The sequence below is a fragment of the Ovis aries genome, chromosome 19 (assembly GCF_016772045.2).
Source record: "Ovis aries strain OAR_USU_Benz2616 breed Rambouillet chromosome 19, ARS-UI_Ramb_v3.0, whole genome shotgun sequence".
NCBI lineage: Eukaryota > Metazoa > Chordata > Mammalia > Artiodactyla > Bovidae > Ovis > Ovis aries.
The window spans coordinates 57,798,028-57,817,555 of NC_056072.1; the positions used below are offsets into that span (position 1 = coordinate 57,798,028).

The window sequence follows — 19,528 nt, forward strand, 5'->3', positions numbered from 1 at the left end:
GGGTCCAAACCACGCCTCTGCTTCCTCCCAGGCTCTCTGAGCCTCTGGATGCCCCCCACCCCCCGTAAAGACCCGCGCGACCGCTTTGCCCTCCCACCTTCTTCCCGGGGGCCTCAGGGTGACCCCTGGGACAGAGCGCCCTGGCTTCTACCTTAGGGCATCGGTGACCTTAGGGCACTGCTCGGGCTCCCTCTCTTAATTCAGTTTCCTCAGCTCTCAAATGGGAACACGGGGAAGAGGGACGGGGATACATCTTCCTTGGCTTCGAGGAAGACCGAGGTGAAGAGTGCAGACAGCTCAGAACAGCAGCTCCCCAGCATTGAAGTGCCAAGCAAGTGTCTATTTTTAAATGAAAATGGGGAATGTGCCATTATTCTTGTCCTTATTTGCATGGGCAGGCTGCAGAGACCATGTGCCCAGCCTGAGGACCGCGCTGTGTGGCTTCCAGCCTGCCCTTCCCCTCTCTGAGCCCAGCGCTGACCGCCCACCTCTCAGGCCGCCTCCGCAGCTGGCCAGCTGTGTGCAGAGAACCTTTTAGACTGAGGTTGAGAGAAGAGATACCAAACAAGGGCCCCGCAGAGAGCCACCCCTGACACCAGACCTGGCCCAGCCTGAGTCCAGTGCCTGGAGGCACTCTGGAGCGCCCTCCAGAAGGCAGATCTCTCTCTGCTCTTTGAGGCCCCTGCTGTCCATTTTGACTTTCTAGAGGCTGCCCCCTACCCCTCAGCTCCAGCCCAGCCAGCTCCTGGCCCCTGCCTTCCCGCACCTTTCTCCAGGCCTTGGCTGACCCCCTCTGCTGACCCAGGTGCCCCTTCCTCCAGGAAGCCCCCAGGGGCTGGCAGTGCCTGCAGCATGGCAGCTGCCCCGAGTGGCGCCCACTCTTGGCCCCCTCAGCTCTCTCCTTCGAGTTCAAAGCACCTGCACCCCTTTTACAGGTGAGGAGACCAAAGTCTGGAGGCTGGGCAGCTGAGTCCTCACCCTGCCCCCCTCCTGGGGTGCACGGGGCTGTCCCTGAGCTGAAGGAAGGAGCAGACACCCCGCAAAGCCTCCCTGCAGCCCCGTCACTGCACACAGCGGCAGGTCCCCGTGCAGGGAGGTGACTGTGGCGTTGAGGATTGAGCTGCAAGGAAGCTTGGACTGAGCCAGTGAGCGTGGGCTGGGGGGCCACTGGCGCTGAGCTGGGCAGTGGCCTGTCCGGGGATTCAGTTTGGAAAGGCTGTCGGGACAGCTGACTTCCGGGTGGGTCAGTGTAGCGCAGCCCATATGGGCACAGGAGCGCGGATGGGGCCCTTTCAACTGCCTGCTTTCTCCCTCTGGCCCACCCGCTCCCTGAGGGACAGGACCTTGTCCTGTGTGGCTCGGTCAAGCCCTGGGCCCGGCACACAGAATGTACTCGACAAATGTTTGTTGCGTTTATCTAAGGAACGCTTGAGTGGCGCTGAGCCACACCGCTGCCTGTGGGGCACTGTAGACGCATTTAAATAACTTGCTGACTCCCGAGACCACACTGTGAGGGTGGCGCCGGTGATTTCCCCATTTTACAGAAAGGAAAACTGAGCCACAGAGAAATGAAGTCGCTCGCCAGGGGGCTGGTGGCAGAGCTAGAATTCAAACCCAGGCCACCTAGTTCCAGAGGCCACACTCGTAACTGAAAGGTTTTGGGGCGGAGGGGTGGGGGCGGCTTCAGTGGCTGCTGGACACAACCCAGCCCCAGAGGGCAGAAGGGGGAGAGGGGGAGGGGAGCAGAGGCGGAAAGGTGATGGGAAGTGCTCTGACCTCCACCCAGGGCAAAGCAGAGCCACCCAGAGCCTGGAGACCCCCAGGGTCCACCCCTCAGGTGCCCCCCGCCCCACCGCATTCTGTGGGCCTTGGGCCGGCGGGCCTGTTGTCTGGGCCTGAGGGGATGGTCAGAGTCTGGCCTCATCGTGACAACAGGTCTCAAACTTGGTTGGGGGTGGGGATGTCTGCACTGACTTGGACTCCACTGGACTTTAAAATATTTTGAGTTAATTGCTGTGAACAAATAGTTGCAAGAATTTTACCAACTGGAACATCTGCCTTCTCTGGAAAAGGTGGCAAGATGGAGCCACCGTGGGCCCCTTATCTACGGTCACTTGGAGCTCAGAGGCGTCGGCCTCCCCCTCACAGGGGGTGTGGCTCCCCGAGGGGCCAGTTCCCTGCGGAGGGCTGAGTGTGAGGCTGGGGAGTCAGGGGGCAGCCGAGGCTCCGGGATCCGGCTGTGAGCACCAAGGAAGAGGACACATTGGCGGGAGGAGGGACCTTCAAGGAAACCCGGGCAGAGGTTCCATTTGGAAGCCCCATTCTGGCCTGAAATTCCCTGGGGACTAACTTCCCATTCCAGGAACGGAAATCGACTGGGGAGAGCTCACGGAAGGCCCTGGACTCCAAGGGATTGGATGAGATTTTGAAAAGGCTGTTCTCCAATGCTTCCCTCTCAGCAGCCGGCAATAATAAGGCCAAATCGATCCAGGGCTTTGAACAAAACCCTTCGTTCCTAGGCAGGGAATGGTCCATCTCATCGGTGTATCAGGCTGGGTTGAGATACTGCTGGGGGCCAGCCATGCTGAGCCATCAGGCCAGCGCGAGGGTCGTGAGGTGGGCTGCCGTGCCCCTCATTCCCGGAGGAGAGGAAGGGATGGTGGGGGAGCGGCCGAGCGGCCCCGAACCCGGTCCCTCTCTCCCGGGCGCAGCCATGTCCACGTCTCTGGATGTGGACGGACAGATGGTGGCACCACAGAGGCTTCCTCAGCACATCGCAGCCTCGGGAATTGGCTTCCCGCCTGCCCACCCTCCTCTGGCCCACGGTCAAGCCCCAGCTCCGTCTCTCACAGGCTGCGGGACCCTGAGGGAATCGTGTCCCCTCTCTGCTTCGGCTTCCTGATCCATCAGAGCAGACTGGGCAGAACCCCTGTGCCCGGTTGTCTTGAAGAGTAAGTGAAGACTTGAGCATGCAGGGCGATGATGGCACGGAGCCCAGCCTTTGGTTAATCAGACTCTCGCCGACCCTCTCCCGCCTGCACGCTCTGGGCTTCTCTACGGCCTGGACTTCGCCCGAGCAGTTCCCTGCCCCATGCTGTTCCTTTCCCTGGGGCGCTTTGCCCTTTGCCCTCCCTGCCACCAGGATCTCAGCCAGACTGGGAGCACCCAGAAGGAAGGCAAAGGTGCCCAGCCGTGCCCGGCACATCCTGGGAAGCCCTTGCTGTGGGCTGTGGGCTGTGGGTGGCAGGCCTCCGGGGCACCCTTCCTTGTCTCCCTGGGTGGGAACAGCAGGTCTGCCCGGGGCGGGGGAGAGTGTTGGTGTGGCAGACAGACCTGCGAGGGAGGGGGCAGTGCGCCCGTGTTCTCACCTGGCAGCTCGGCTGTCCAGCCCCCCAGGCCAGGCCACCCTTCCCCCCATCCCCTCCGCTGGTGACTTCAGGCTTCCTGCCCGATCGCCCTCCCGCCCAGCCCTTCTCCGCTGAGCAGCCGGAGGGGTCCGGGACTCCCCTCCCCACGTGGTGGGGAGCAGGAATGCCACAGAGGCTGCAGAGAACAGTTCAGCGATGTCTCAGAAGGTGAAACATCCATTTAACTGAACTGCCAGCACCACCAGCGGCGCTGACCGGAGAGAGAGGAAAACAGAGGTCCGCAGAGGACTGTGCAAGCGTGTGAACGGCAGCGTTATTCCCGAGAGAGCCGGAGGCTGGGACACGCACAGGAGGATGCGAGACGGAAAACCTTGCTGGGGCACTCCTGACACCCCCGAACTAGAGGGGAGGTCGCAGAGACACCCAGCACCACAGACTGCCATTTAAATGGCCACGCACGTGGACTCTAGGTCAGTGCTGTGAAGCTGTGGTCTTGGAAATAGGAGCAGTGGTGGCCCCTGGAGTGAGGGAGGGGTTGCCGGAAAGACCACCTCTTGGGCTGGAAGGCTGCCCTCTCCCAATCTGGTGATGCCCTCCCCCCCATCCCGGGGGGCGTCTGCCTCTGCAGACACCCATGCTGTACACGTAGGGTCTGAACTTATCCCTCAGTGCGATGAATATTCCAATAAAAATAAAAAAGAGGGCTTCCCTGGTGGCTCGGTGGTGAAGAATTGCTCCCGCCAATGCAGGAGACACCGGTCTGATCCCCGACCTGGGAGGGTTCCACGAGCAGCAGCGCTAGCGAGCCCGGGCGCCACAACTGTTGAGGGTGTGCTCTGCAGCCCGCGAGCCGTGAACCCGCAACGAGAGAAACACCCGTGCTGCAGTGAGGACCCAGCACAGCGAAAATAAATGAGTAGATAACTTCACCAGCTCCCTGGACATGAGTTTGAGTGAACTCCAGGGGTTGGTGATGGACAGGGAGGCCTGGCATGGTGCAGTCCACGGAGTCGCAAAGAGTCGGACATGACTGAGCTACTGAACTGAATATATTTTTTTTAAAAATCAGAAGTTAGAGCCGCTGATGCACTGAGTTCCTCCTCCCTCGAAGCAGCCCACGCGTGGCCGGCTGGCCCAGCAGCACAGCCTCCGCGGCCTCTGAGACCCCCAGCTCTGTCTCGAGCCTCTTCCTCCCCCTCCAGCCACACAGCCCTCCAGGCCTCCTGCAAACCCTAAGCGAAGGCTCAGGGTCTTTGCTGGCCGCTCCTCCTCACAGAGGGCTTTGCCCCAGCCCTCCGCAGGCTGGCTCCTTCCTGTCTTTCCGGCCAGCGTCTCCTCCCTCAAGACCGGGTCACACGTCTACCCTAACTTGGAGAACCGTGTCGGTGCCCCTTGATGGTTTTTATGTCCATCTGCTCATATCCACTTCCACGTCGAGGCTGCCTGCTTCTTGTGGCGGAGCCAAGTCTGCCGGGTCTCAGGCCTAGAGTGGGGCCCGGCTCTCGGGGTGTGCCCCCAGGCCTCTGCTGAGCAAACGAAGGGGGCAGAGCCACCCTCAGATGTCCCACCACCCCTGAGCGGGCCACCCTTCCACACATTCGGGTCCACAAGCTGTATAATTGACTGTTTGTGGAGCTGGGGCTAAAGCCCCTCGCTGCACCCGTCTTGAAGACTCTGCAGTCAACCCTGCACGAGAGACCCTCGCTAGAGAGACCTAGATCCAAGCCCCCGAGGGATCCTTAACGGCCTGCTTCTCTGTGCCTCAGTTTCCCTGTCTACGGCACCACAGGCTAGCCACGGTGGCCTCGGCCAGCTCAGCTGCGGTGCACACGGCCTCCTGGGGACGGGTTCACAGGCAGTTTTGCTAGCAGGGCGAGGTTCTGAATTTCTGATGAGCCCACATGCCCCAGCTCCCCAGACCACACTTTGAGTCATGAGCACAGTGAGGAGGCTTCCAGAGGGTGACCCTCCCCACCTAGACCAGGAGCGGTGCCCGGGAGCTTGTGAGGAATGCCCAGTCCCAGGCCCCGCCCAGCCCTCCCGAACCTGGAATTCCGGGCCAGGCCAGCCATCGTGACCCCCCGGACCTTGGACAGGCGGTGCTGTGAGCGGCCCTGGCTCTCAGCCTCAGTGCTCATCCTCCCAATTCACCCAGGAAGCTTAAAAACCTTCCTGTCTGGCTCCCACCCTCCAAAATCCTAATTTAATTGGAAACGAGACTTTTTTTTAACTGACATTGTCCAGACAATCTGGACGTCTTGTCGGAGTGGAGAATTCTTGCCACAGAGGGTGCTGGGCCTCTGGGAGCATCCCCGTCTCCCAGACATACCCAGGCAGGCCTAATTCCTCTGCATTCCTGCCCGGGCCGCTCACTGACTGCCTTCTTATATTTGGTTATTTTTCCCTCCCTCCCCAAACACAACAATTCAAAATATTCCCAGCTCCCAGACAATAAACAAAGCCGAGGAGGCAAGCTCCCCGACTGTTTTGTTCCCACTTATGGCCTGATCCAAGGCTGTCCTGATTGGGTCCTCAGGACTGGTCGTCTGAGCCAGCCGGGGTGGGCCGCTGGCGTGCTGGCCGCCCCAGCTCCACTCCTGGAATCTCAGAACCCGTCAGCTCTAGGTGACCCCAGGCGCCCTCTGTGGCCACTTCTGGGGAGATGGAGGCTCAGAGAGGGCAAGCGGCTTGTCCCAGGACACACAGCAGTGCCGAGAAGACCTCTCTCCTCTGTGGTTTCCGGCCGGAGGGCAGGCGTGTGGGCTCTGGGGTTCAGAGAGATGTTTGTTCGGTTCTAGGCCCTGCCCCTTAGCAGCTGTGACCTTAGGCAAAGGACCAGTCCCAAACTAGCCTTGGTTTCTCCCTGGTGGCTCAGATGGTGAAGAATCTGCCTGCAATGCAGGAGACCCAGGTTTGATCCCTAGCTCAGGAAGATCCTCTGGAGGAGGGTGTGGCAACCGGCTGCAGTATCCCTGCCTGGAGAATGCCACGGACAGAGGAGCCTGGCGGGCTGCAGTCCGTGGGGTCGCACAGAGTTGGACAAGACTGAGCGCCTAGCACCTGCAGTTTTCTCCATCTGTAAAACGAGGATGGGGCTGGGGTCCCTCCCGGGGTTACTGTGAAGGTCAAAGTCAAGGTGACAAAACCAGCTGGCGTGAGGGAGCGAGCAGACCGCGTTGGGGATGGTGAGAAAGGTTACCGGTCAGATCTCAGGGGCCTGACCGGGCATGAGAGGCTCGTTTTGGCGGGTGGGAGGGGGACACAGGCCCAGGTCACCTAGCCAGGCCGTGCGGGGGGACAGAAGCTGGCGCCCTCCTCGTGCGAGTGCGGAACCCGAGGGAGCAGTGGCTGCCACGTGGGCCCTGAGCCTGGTCTCCAGCAGCGTCACCGTCGCTTGCGCTTGTGCACCGCCTGCTGCTTTTAAGCCTGGTCTTCACCACTTGTGTGCAGAAAGCCTTGTGTGCCAAGTCGCTCCAGTCGTGCCCGACTCTCTGCGACCCCATGGACTGTAGCCCCGTCAGGCTCCTCTGTCCATGGGATTCTCCAGGCCAGAATACTGGAGTGGGTTGGCATGCCCTCCTCCAGGGAATCTTCCTGACCCGGGATTGAACCCGCGTGTCTTCCATCTGCCTGCATTGGCAGGCGGGTCCTTTACCTCTAGCGCCACCTGGGAAGCCCATGGAAAGCCTTGGGCCCAGGACATCCCTTAACCTGATGAATGTGCTGTCGTCTAGGGTCGGGAGCCAAGCAAACCCAGACGACACCAGGCCATCCCTCGCACCGGCAGAGGCCCGCAAGCATCTGTCCCGACACCGCCAGGCGACTGCCAGGCTGCCATGCCGCTGAGTAAAGGCCAGCCTGCTCTCTTGCCCCGGCAGCTGTATTGCCATGGTGACCCAGGGGCCAGGCTGGAGTGAAAATCCCTGTCTCCTCAGAGTTCTACCCCGCAAGTGGGGGCAGGGGAGGACCCACCCTCCGCATGCGGCCGTGGCTAGCGCACCCCCCTCCTGCTACCCCTGGCTCCACCCTCACCGTTGAGCAGCTTTGCACATGACCTGTGTGGACATCCCGACCTCCCATCCCAGTTCAACCACACTCGCACTGCCTCAAAGAGCCCTCTTGTCCACTTTGGGCCTGCTGCACACCACGGGTCTCTCCGCCCTCGGATGGATGGGAGAGAGGCCGAGAGGGGACCTTTGGGGCTGGGGTACTGGAGCACGCCGGCCCTGTGTGTGCGCCTCTCCTTGGCCGTTGCAGGACTCTCGCTCACTCTGGCAGGTGGAGACAGTCAGTGTTTACAGAGCTTCTGCCACGTGGCAGGCGCCGAGCCAAACACTCACAGACATGACCTTGGAGGAAGGGACCCATTTCCCGGATGAGGAAACTGAGGCTCGGAGACGCTGAGCCACCTACTCAAGGCCGCACCGTGGAGCTGGGGTGTGAACTCGAGAGCATCAGACTTTATGTTCTAAGCCTCGCCAACCCTCCCCCAGGCCAGAGCAGGCAGTGGAAGCTAAGAGACAGGGAGTAGCGGGGGAACGCGGAAGGGGGTGGCCCCCTGGCCAGATGAGGGGAAGGAGATGCCCATGTGGACGTGCCCCATGCTTGCCGTTGTTCAGCATGTGGCTGCGTGGAACAGAGGGCTTCCCGGGGGCGCTTGTAAGAACCCGCTTTCCAACGCAGGAGACCCAAGAGATGCCAGTCCAGTCCCTGGGTCAGGAAGCTCCCCTAGAGAGAGGCATGGCAGCCCACTCCAGCATGCTTGCCTGGAGAATCCCACGGTCAGAGAAGTCTGGCGGGCTACAGTCCGTGGGGTCGCAACGAGCTGGACACGCCTGAGCATGCACACGTGTGGAGCGGGAAAGCTGTCTGCACCAACCCTGATTTTCCATACGGACAGTCCCATGAAGCAGGAAGTAAGAGGCTGTGATCGTCACTTGAATTATAGCCCTCGGCGTGAGCCCAGCTGTGCTAGCGTCCGACTGCCTTGAAGCGCGGTGATGAGTCTGCGTGGCCTTCGAGTGGCCGTGGCTGCTGCGGGCTCAGGGCAGGCTGAGTCTGTCTGCTCGGCCCTCGGAGTTTACTGCCCCTCCTCTTCGTCACTGTGCTTGGTCTGTGGCAGCCCAGGCCTGACCTGGGGCCGCTGGACGGGACCACGGAGTCTCCCACGCGTGATTTCCTGGAAAGCGCCTAGGAGTTCGGCTCACGTCCAGCCTTGCCCACCAGCGCCGTGTGACCTTGGGCCAATCACTGAAGCTTTCTGGGCCTCGAGCTGCTCAGGACAGAAGACGGGGGTGGATTTGGTGGGGGCCGATGGATGGCCACTCCTGAATCCTGAGCGCTGGGAGACGACTCAGGGTGAGACGTTTTCGGGCAGTAAGGGAGCTTGCCCTCTTCCGTCCTCCTTTCCTCCCTCTGACATGTCGAGTGGTCTCTGCTGGGTGCTTCTGTGGCTTCAGCGCCCTTCCTCACCTGGTCATCTTCCTTTCCGACCAGGATGCCCCCAGATCAGAGCCTTCAGGCGACTGCACGGCGCTCCGCTAGCTGGTTTCCACTGTCTTTACGTTTAAGGCGCCTTCTATTTCTGGAGAGGAGCGTGGCCTTCCATTTATAGCAGCAGTGGGAGGTTTACTTTTTAACAAAATGTGTGCTAGTTGTTTAAACGCGAGTCTGTTTGAAGGGGGGAAACTAACTGAGCGATGGATTAGGGAGTATGTTAGCGCCTCGGGCTCCCGTCATGAAGCACCACTCACTGGATGGCTTAAAACCACTACCATTTTTCCCTTCCTGTTTCTGGAGGCCGGAAGTCTGGGATCCAGGTGTCCGCAGGGCTGTGCGCCCTCTGAGGCTCTGGGCAGAATTCTTACTTGCCACTTCCTAGCTTCTGGTGGTCTCCATCCTCTTTCGCCATATCTTCTTTTGCCGTTGAATCGCCCTGACCTCTGCCTCTGGGGTCACCTGGCCTTCTCTCTGCGCGTCTCTGAGTTCACACGGCCACCCTCCTCTGCGGTCAGATTTCCCTCTTCTCATCAGGACCTCGGTCACTCAGACTGTTGTTGTTCTGCTAAGCTGTGCCGACTCTTTGCGACCCCATGGACTGTAGCCCACCGGGCGCCTCTGTCTATGGGATTTCCCAGGCAATGATCCTGGAGTGGGTTGCTGTTTCCTTCTCCAGGGCATCTTCCCGACCCACGGATGGAACGCGTATCTCTTGCATCTCCTGCACTGGCAGGCGGATTCTTTACTGCTGAGCCACCAGGGAAGCCCGGTCACTTGGATTAGGGCCACCCTAACGCGTGCCGCCCTAATGACCTCATCTTATTTCGATGACATCCGCGCAGACTCTATTTCTGAGTAAGGTACTGGGGTCAGGATGTCGACATATCTTTTTTATGGACACAGTTCTATCCATGAGTTGTGTGGCCGAAGAAAACTTGTACAGGGAAACCTAGCTGACAAAGTTCGGGGAACTCTGCCCAGGTCAAAGGGGCACAGGAAATGAAGCCAGGGACCCAGCAGCCTGCCCCAGTCCCGCGGTTTTCCACCTCGGTTTCTCAGAGTCCCAAGGGTCAAAGGCGGTCGGACTCCAGACTCCCTACATGACCACCGCTTTGCTCCAACCATTATAGGGACAGTGGCAAAATATTTAGTTCAACAAAAAGGCACCAAAATAACCTAAAAGGTAAAAATGCTGAAAAGCCATGTGGTTACTGGGTCTATATGACCCCGACGCATGCTGATAGTTATTCATTCTCCTTCCCCGGCCTTGCCGCTCGCTTTTCTCTGGGAAGAAAGAGCCTCTTTGCACAGATTTTGCCTGCAGGGAGGTCTTGGTCTCAAAACGCCCCCCGAACCCCACCAAAGAACCCAAGGAGGCAGCTGGCCTTGCTCCAGCCCCCTGAGGACCTTTCCACTCCCTTAACTCCCTTAAGACTTGCTGTCTAGTGTCTCCCTGCCGAGGGATGCTGCCGCCCACAGTCCCTGCTGGGGAGCGTCTCCTTCCCCTGTCTTACCCCATCAGCTTGGTCCTTTGTAAAACGAAGGCTGTCTCCACAGCAGACTGGGCGATGCCCTTGATTCTCTGTAGTCCTCCCCATCATCAGGTGGGGTCTGCTGCTACCCTCTGCTTTGGAGAAGTCTCCCCTGACCCTCCTAAACCGGCAAAGCCCCTTCCCTGTTTTATAATCTCAAGAGGATATTTCGTGCCTGGCTACGCATCAGAGTCCTGAAATGTGATTCCTTTGGTCAGGTGAGAGGTGCAAGAATAGCATTTGAAAACCTGCTCCCCACCTCATTCTAATACGCAGTCAGGGCAGAACTGCTGAGTAATTATTACCCTGATCCAGAGGACCTCTCATCTGTACTTCTCATAGCCAACAATGTTTTGAAACATGAAATAGGGGGGAAAAAAACAGGTTGTTTTTTCATGGGAAAACCTGAAATTCTATGAAACTATCTGGATACTTGAACCCAGGCGCTATGAATAGACAGGCATTAGTGGAGATAAGTCAATCTGATGGGTGGGGGGGCTGCTCCAGCCCCCAGGGGAGATGCTTTGTACTATAGGTACTGCGTGGCTTTTTATGTCCCCAGCCACTCTTGGACTTGGACTGAGCGCCCTGGGCTAGAGCTGTGTGTGTGCCAGCTCAGTCACATAGTCGTGCACTCTTTTCAATCCCATGGACTGTTGCCAACCAGGCTCCTCTGCCCATGGAGTTCTCCAGGCAAGGATACTGGAGTGGGTAGCCTTTCCCTTCTCTGGGGGACCTTCCCCACCCAGGGACCGAGCCTTCGTCACCTGCATCTCCTACACAGCAAGCAGATTCTTGACCGCTAAGCCAGCAGGGAAGCCCCTGGGTATAGCTGTGGGTGGCTAACGTTTCTGGACACCATTGCAGCGGCCCAGCCCGGGAGAAGTACTCGACGTGCTTGCCTTCTCTGACCCTCGTCCCCTCCCTGTGAGGAAAGCGTACCTTTTACCCCACATTAGGGAGGAGGGACCTGGGCCCAGAGCGCAGGAGCCTGCCCGAGGCCTGACCCCCCTGGACTCCCCACAGGCAGGCTCAGAAGCCCTGCTTTTCTGTGCCTTGACCCTCGGGACACACACTCGGGGAGCACCGAGAGCTCTTGGTGGCACCTGTGTGCCCTGCTGGTCTGGACAGGCCCCATGGCCCCTGTCATCGGAGGCTTGGCACATGTCAGCTGCCCAGATTCCCAGAGGGAGGGGCCCCCAAGGCTGGAGCCAGGCAGCGGGTGGGGAGGCCTGCCCCTGGAGCGGTGCCCTGCCGCTTTGGCCACCCTTCAAGCCGCGGGGACGGATTTAGTGTCCTTAATCCTCCTCTTGAGTCAAGCGCCTGCTTGTCACCGGCCTGCCTGGGACCCCTCGGAGCACCCTCTTCGGTGGGGCATGCCTTTCCCTAGCTCAGAGGCCCAGAGGCCTGGGTGTGCAGGAGGGTCAGCGGGCTGGAGTCCACTCTGCGGCTCCATCCCCGCCAGCCTCCTTTGAAAACGAAGGCTGTCTCCACAGCAGACTGGGCGATGCCCTTGATTCTCTGTAGTCCTCCCCATCTACAGGTGGGGTCTGCTGCTACCCCCTGATTTGGGGCTGCCCTGGGACCTGCTCGTGCTAATAGAATGAGGTGGCGTGACCTCGTGAGGGGCCTTGCACCTTCTGCTCTTGCTGTCTCAGAACCTTTCCCCTGCCACGTGAAAAAGCCTGTCCATAGCTCATCAGGCACTCTATCAGATCTAGTCCCTCAATTCTCTCTCTCACTTCCACTGTCTAATCGTAAGGGATTTGATTTAGGTCACACCTGCAGGGTCTGGTGGTTTCCCCACTTTCTTCAGTTTAAGTCTGAGCCGCCCAGCTGAGCCGAGCCCAAACTGCCAACCCACCCAACTGTGAGCCAAATAAGCTGTTGGTGTTTTAAGCCCTTTAGTTTGGGGATGTTTGTTACGCAACTAGAGCTAACTACTACCCCCTGTTCCAATCCTGGGAAGGAGCAAGGAACACTTTGGACCGTGCCCACCACACAGACGATGCCCGCTAAGTGCCGCGCTTCTGCCCCTGAGCCAAAAGTATTCAGTGAAAGAAAGAAGAGGCAGCCTCTTGTGGACTTGGTGATTTTTATCACCTGCTTCATCTTGCCTGCGCCTGGTCGCCTTCTCCATGTCTCGGTTACAGAGGGGCTCCTGAGGGTGGTTTGGCATCAGGTACCCCTCATACTCTCACTGACCCGTGCTTTAGATGCCAGGGAATCTAGCAGAACACTCTGGAGAGCATGTTGAGAGAGACGGGAACCCCAGCCTGGAAGGGGTGGCTCTCGGAAGAGGACTGCATAAACGGGCCTCAACATGAGCGGGTGCATCAAGGGGAGAAGGCCCGTCCTGGGAGCCCAGAGAGAGGCGTGTGAACCATGAAGGGCGAGGGGTTAACAGAGCCGGTGACGAGGATTGACAGTGACAAGTGGACGTGTCCACCTGGAGCCCGGCCACCGGTGGCCCTGGAGACGGGCTTCCATGGAGAGCGAGCAACGCAAGTCTGAATGCAGTGGCCCAGGGGGCGAGCTGGGGGCAAGTGAAGGCCTGCAGCGTGGACACGTCATGTTCCCAAATATCCCTTCATGTGCGTACTTCTCCCCTTCCCTGAGGAGCACCGCCAAGCCCCGGGGATCTGGGGGCTACAGAAGTAGACAGCACAGTCGACATCCTCAAGGAACACGAGGTCCGCGAGGAGACGCAGAGACCGTGGGTGAGTGACTGAATGAACCGATGAACAGGTGAGGTCTTCTCGGGAAACGCCCTCCAGGGCTAGCCCTCCCCCCAGCCCCGCATAGCCCTGGGGTCCGGCACGCAGCCTCTGGGGTCGGACGGCCCCAGTTCTTGTACTGACAAGCTGCGTGACCTTGGGCAGGTGGCTGCACCTCTCTGGGCTGTGGAGCAGGGGGCGGGCATCAGGCTCCCTGCAGGAGGAGCCAGGGGCCTGATGGAAGGGCGGCCCAGGGGTCAGCAAGCGGCTGTGAGAGGCTCTTCCCGGCTGGCAAAGCCCCTGGGAGCTGTGTTTGATCTCTCTCGTTCTCATGAAACACACCTGACCGGGTGAGTGGCTCGTGGGTTTTGTTTTTGGTTTTGAAGGAGGGAAGAAGAAAGTGGGGCCGGGTGGGGTGTGGGGTGGAGACAGGGAGGTGGGATGGAGGGAGAGGGAGGGGCGGCTCCAGAGCGCCCCTGCCCCCCAGCGCAGCCCCCATCCGCAGCTCTCTGATGGCATCAGCGCATTTAATCCCCACGGCGGCCCCGGTGAGGCAGGTGCTGCGGTCATCGGCACTGCGCCAACAGGGAAGTGAAGCAATCCGCCCAGCAATCCGCCCAGTGTGACAGGCCCCGGGGAGCAGGGCGGGACTGGAATCCTGGCAGCCCGATCCCAGAGCAGTCGGGAAAGGGGGTGGCTGTCTGAGCACACCAGCCTCCGAGCCTCTGGACCAGAGAGGGGCGGAGCCCAGCCGTCCTGAAACACCCACCTCCCTTGGCCTCTTCCTGATCTCTGCTGGGGCTTTCAACACCCTGCGCAGTGAGCCCCGAGTCAGCCCCTGCCTGCAGGCCCACACGCCCTGAGAGATGGTGTCCGCGGGGGGCCTGTCCCTGACTCAGGCCTGGCCTCCGCAGAAGCTCCCTCGCTGGCTTCCCGCAGCCCCCAGGGAAAGAGCCAACTTGCGCGCCCCTTTCTTACTAACAACCTTCAGCAGCTCCCTCTGTCCTCCAACTGATCCAGTCCCTCAGTCGACCCTCAAGCTCTCACCTAGAGAGCCTAGCCGCTCGCCCCGGACAGCCCGCCGGCTGCGCCAGCCGCTTCCGACCGGCCACACGGAAGGCTTCTCTTTCCTTTGGATTTTCCCACTGTTGCGTCTTTGCTTGGGCAGCTCCTCCGTGGGTCCAGCCGGCCCCCCAGCTCCCCAGGCCAAGCCGAGGGCTCCTCCTGAATTAGGGGACAGAGCCCAGCACCCTGTCTCACCACCGCACAGTTTGCACCATTTAGTCCCGAGCTCCTTGAGGCTGGGATGGTGGGGCATAGAGGCTGGCCCTCTCTGTAGCCCTTGCACCCCCCACCCCCTCACAGGGAGAGCGGGGTGGCGGTGGGATTTTGGCCCAAGGAGCCACAGGCGGCGAGCCCCCGAGGGATTCGCTATTCACCAGAGACCGTCAGGCAGCCGAGACTGAGTGCCTAGGCCTCAGGGGGCCTCCGACCCTGAGCAAACCCGAGAAGCTGGAGCCCCGAGTCCTGCACCTGCCGAAGCCCGCGAGCCGCCGGCCAGAGGCTTACCTGAGGCCGCCGCTGCCCGCGCGGGCTCTGCCCTGAGAAGCGGCACCCGACGCCCATTCCCACGACTTGCAACGCCACGGCAGTCATGGCGGAAGGACCCCCGCTGCTCACCGACTCCAGGTGCTTCTTCCAGGGGACAGGTCGCCCTGAGGGCAGGACTGTGGTGCCCGGGGCTTGGCAGGTGGTGCCTGGCGCAGAGCCCAGCCTTCTGGCCTCCCGGAGGCTCAGATCCCTCTGCCTGGCCCTGGGGCGGTGGCATTGTCAGGAGGGAGCCCTGGGCCGGGAGATGAGGCTGGGGGTCCTGAGGGGCTGCCCGGAGCTGGGCTGGAGGGGAGGCAAGGTCATCGGAGGCCCCTGCGGGTCCCGGGAGCTCTTGAGCTGGGCTGGCGGACTCAGTGGTGCTTCAGGCAGGAGGTCACATGGCAGCTGGGACAGATGCTCTGATTTCTAGGACGCGGTGGCCAGGCTCCCTCCCTAGCTGTGTGCTGTGGAAGAGGCCTTTCAAATAATGTGCCCCTCAGGGGGCTTCCCTGGTGGCTCAGAAGGTAAAGAATCTGCCTGCGATGCAGAGTTCAATCCTGGGTGGGGAAGATCCCCTGGAGGCAGGCATGGCAACCCACTGCAGTGTCCTTGCCTGGAGAATCCCTTGGACAGAGGAGCTGGTGGACTGCAGTCCAGGGGGTCACAGAGAGTCGCACACGACTGAGTGACTAACGCTTTCACTTTCACAGGAAGTTGCAGAACTCGGTTCGAGGTGAAGCAAGCGCCGTTCTCAGCACAGGGCCCAGGGCGGGGGACGCCCCGGAGAGCTGCCAGGACCTCAGTCCTCACAGGAGCCCCGCAGGGTGTGGGCACTGCAGGTGCTATTTGGCAGACGCGGCCCCAGCACCCAGGAAGCCAAGACCTTCCCTGCAGTGGTCCTGATCGTCCTTGTGGTCTCCTGGCCCCCCTCTCGCCCCTCCAGTCCTCTCTGGGCTGTCTCTGCTAGGCTCGTGGCCCCCAGGACTGTTGGTGGTCCCCTGCCGCCTGCAGAACAAGGAACAGGCGGTCCTCCAGGAGCGTCACACCCAGCCGCCCCTCCCAGCCTGTCCCCTCCATCCTCAGGGCCCAGAGATGCCCGCCCCGGATTCTCCTCACCCTGGCTGCTCCGGTCTCCCCACCTGATGCTTCACGTAGCGCCTGCCGAATCCCCTCCATTCTCCAGGTGCCACGGAGGGCCACCCCCTTCGGGCAGCCTGCTGCGTTTCCCAGTCCCGTGGAATTCTGCCCCTCGCCCCCGGGACATCACGGACGTTTTGCCCACCCTGTCCTCGCAGCCTCTCCACTTACAGAGAATTTGGGGTTGGACCGTCCAGGACTCTGTAGGTCTTTGTGCCTCTCTGAGCCTCCATCTACCCATCTGTAGAGTGGGACGTGAGGCCACCAGCTGCTCCTTCGGCTGGAAGAATGAGAAGAAGGCCCCGATGCGAGGTGAGCGCTGTCATCTCCAAGTTCTAGACGCGGGGGAAGATCACCCCAGCGGGGTCTTCGCGGTAGCCACCTGCTCTGGCTGGGAGGACTCTGCTCTCGAGGGAGGAAACCCCAGCCCTCCCTCTGCCCGCAGCCACTGTTGGGTCCAGGCTGGGTGAGCCACCGGCTTCCAGCCGATGAGATGTAAGACAGAGGCTGCAGAGCGGCTTTGGGGAAAGGTTTTCCTCGTGGAGAGGGAGACACCTCATGGTTCAAGGCGGGTAGCCGTGGCCCTGCCCCACCTCTCGCTGCTCAGGGCACTTTGCTATCTGGAGCCGCAGCCGCCATCTGTGTCCACGAGGGAAGGCACCTCTGACATGCCGAGGATGGTGTCATCGCCGCCGGTGGACAGTCAGAAGGTGCTGGCGTCTCTGGGACAGGGACTGAGCTACTGAGCCTCCTGGGGTCTATCAGAGCTGAGACCTGAGTGACAAGAGCCAGACGTGTGGCAGTCGAGGGGAGGGGTGTTCCAGGCACAGGGGACAGCTGGTGCAAAGGCCCAGGCAGGAAGGAGCCCGGTGTGTCCTGGGCCAGTGTGCACGCGCGTGCGTGCGTGTGTTCGTGTGTGTGCACATGTGTGTGTGGCTTGAGTAGGGACAGTGAGGAGGAGAGTGACGGGGTGAGGTCGGGGATGGCAGGGGCTGGGTGACCCAGGACCACAACCAGAGCTTTAGATTCTTAGGTTAGCTTTAGCATCCTAACCTTAACTTTTGGGGCTTCCCTGCTGGCTCAGACAGGAAAGAATCTGCCTGCAATGCAAGAGACCCAGGTTCGATCCCGGGGTTGGGAAGATCCCCTGTAGGAGGGCATGGTGACCTGGAGAATCCCATGGACCGAGGAGCCTGGCGGCTACAATTCATGTGGTCACAAAGAGTCAGACATGACTGAGTGATTCACACACACACATACACGCACACACACCCCGAACTTTTATTATAAAAATGTCCTAAAATTTGACATCTTGAAAGAATATGGAATAGATGCTTGTCTATATTTCACCTAAGTTCAACCTCTGTTGATATTTCGGCATATTTTCCTTATCTTCACATACATGTGCCTTTTTTTGTTTTTTTTTCCTGCTCAGAATTTGAAGAAAAGTTGAGGACTTCATGCCTCCTGACTCCTGAATACTCGATCATGCGGCCCCTAAGAGCAAGGACCTTGCTCCACATAAGTACGTCACCATTATTACGAGAGAAAATTACAATGATCCACCAATTCTCCATCCAGACTCAAGTTGCCCCGGGTATTCCACGTGGCTGCGTCTTCCCTCCTTCTTTTCTTTCCCAGAACCAGGATCCTTTAATTTATTTTATTGTATTTGGGGTGCACTTTGCAGCATGTGGGATCTGTTTCCTGACGAGGGACTGAACCCGCGCCCCCTGCATTGGAAGCACAGAGTCTCAACCACTGGGCCGCCAGGGAAGTTCCTGGAACCCAGGTCTAGAGAAGGCGTATGCGTCGCACTTGACGACCAGGTCAATCTCTTTAAGCTGGAACAGTCTCCCAACTGTTTTCCCCCACACACGACTTTGTGAAAAATTTATTCATCAGATTCCCTTTGAGATTGGGGTCTGTTGCACATCACTGTTGCTGTTCAAGTCAAGTGGCCCTTAGGAAGCATCACTGCAAACAAAGCTAGTGGAGGTGATGGAATTCCAGTTGAGCTATTTCAAATCCTAAAGGATGATGCTGTTAAAGTGCTGCACTCAATATGCCTGCAAATATGGAACCCTCAGCAGTGGCCACAGGACCTGAAAAGGTCAGCTTTCATTCCAATCCCAAAGAAGGGCAATGCCAAAGAATGTTCAAACTACGTCACAATTGTACTCATCTCACACGCTAGCAAAGTAAATGCTCAACATTCTCCAGGACAGGGTTCAACAATACATGCACTGAGAACTTCCAGATGTTCAAGCTGGATTTAGAAAAGGCAGAGGAACCAGAGATCAAATTGCTGACACCCACTGGATCATAGAAAAAACAAGAGAATTCCAGGAAAAACATGTACTTCTGCTTTATTGACTACACCAAAGCCTTTGACTGTGTAGATCACAACAAACTGTGGAAAACTGTTCAAGAGATGGGAATACCAGACCACCTGCCTCCTGAGAAATCTGTATCCAGGTCAAGAAGCAACAGTTAGAACCGGACATGGAGCAACAGACCGGTTCCAAACTGGGAAAGGAGTACGTCAAGGCTGTATATTGTCACCCTGCTTATTTAACTCATATGCAGAGTACATCATGCAAAAATGTCAGGCTGCGTAAAGCACAAGTGGGAATCAAGATTGCTGGGAGAAATATGGATAATCTCAGATACGCAGATGACACCAACCTTATGGCAGAAAGTGAAGAGGAACTGAGGAGCCTCTTGAGAGTGAAAGAGGAGAGTAAAAGCTGGCTTAAAACTCAACATTCAAAAACCTGAGATCATGGCATTCAGTCCCATCACTTCATGGCAAATAGATGGGGAAACAATGGAAACAGTGCCAGACTTTATCTTCTTGGGCTCCAAAATCACTGCAGATGGTGACTGCAGCCATGAAATTAAAAGACACTTGCTCCTTGGAAGAAAAGTTATAACCAACCTAGAAAGCATATTAAAAAGCAGAGACATGACTTTGCCAACAAAAGTCTATCTAGTCAAAGCTATTGTTTTTCCAGTGGTCATGTATGCATGTGAGAGTCGGACTATAAAGAAAGCTGAGCGCCGAAGAATCAATGCGTTTGAACTGTGGTGTTGGAGAAGACTCTTGAGAGTCCCTTGGACTGCGAGGAGATCCAACCAGTCCATCCTAAAGGAGATCAGTCCTGGGTATTCATTGGAAGGACTGATGTTGAAGCCGAAACTCCAATACTTTGGCCACCTGATGCGAAGAACTGACTCAGTGGAAACGACCCTGATGCTGGGAAAGATTGAAGGCAGGAGGAGAAGGGGATGACAGAGGATGAGAGGATGGCATCGCTGACTTGATGGACATGAGTCTGAGTAAACTCCAGGAGTTGGTGATGGACAGGGAGGCCCAGCGTGCTGCAGTGCATGGCGTCACAAAGAGTCCGACACGACTGATCGACTGAATAAGGTTATCGTTGTTATTCAGTCACTCAGTCGTATCCGACTCTTTGCGACCCCACGCACTGCAGCACGCCGGGCCTCCCTGTCCATCACCAAGTCCCGGGATTTGCTCAAGTTCACTGTCTCGCACTTCATGAACAAATCTCCAGGATGAGGCCCGGGGGCTGTGTTCACGTCTAGAGGGAGAACATTCCCAGCATCTCAGAAGGCTCCCTCCGCTTTTCCAAGCAGTCCCATGCCACCTGAGGAGGCCACG

The 19,528-nt window shown here is 58.7% G+C and overlaps 1 long non-coding RNA gene across 1 annotated transcript; it reads left to right on the top strand.

The window, feature by feature from the left end:
• Nucleotides 1–189: 189 nt before the first annotated feature.
• LOC114109385 (uncharacterized) lies at nt 190–19,255 on the top strand. Its single transcript, XR_003586027.3, has 4 exons — nt 190–14,805; nt 15,137–15,230; nt 15,417–16,155; nt 17,279–19,255. It is a non-coding gene; the product is annotated as an uncharacterized LOC114109385 (long non-coding RNA).
• Nucleotides 19,256–19,528: the final 273 nt, after the last annotated feature.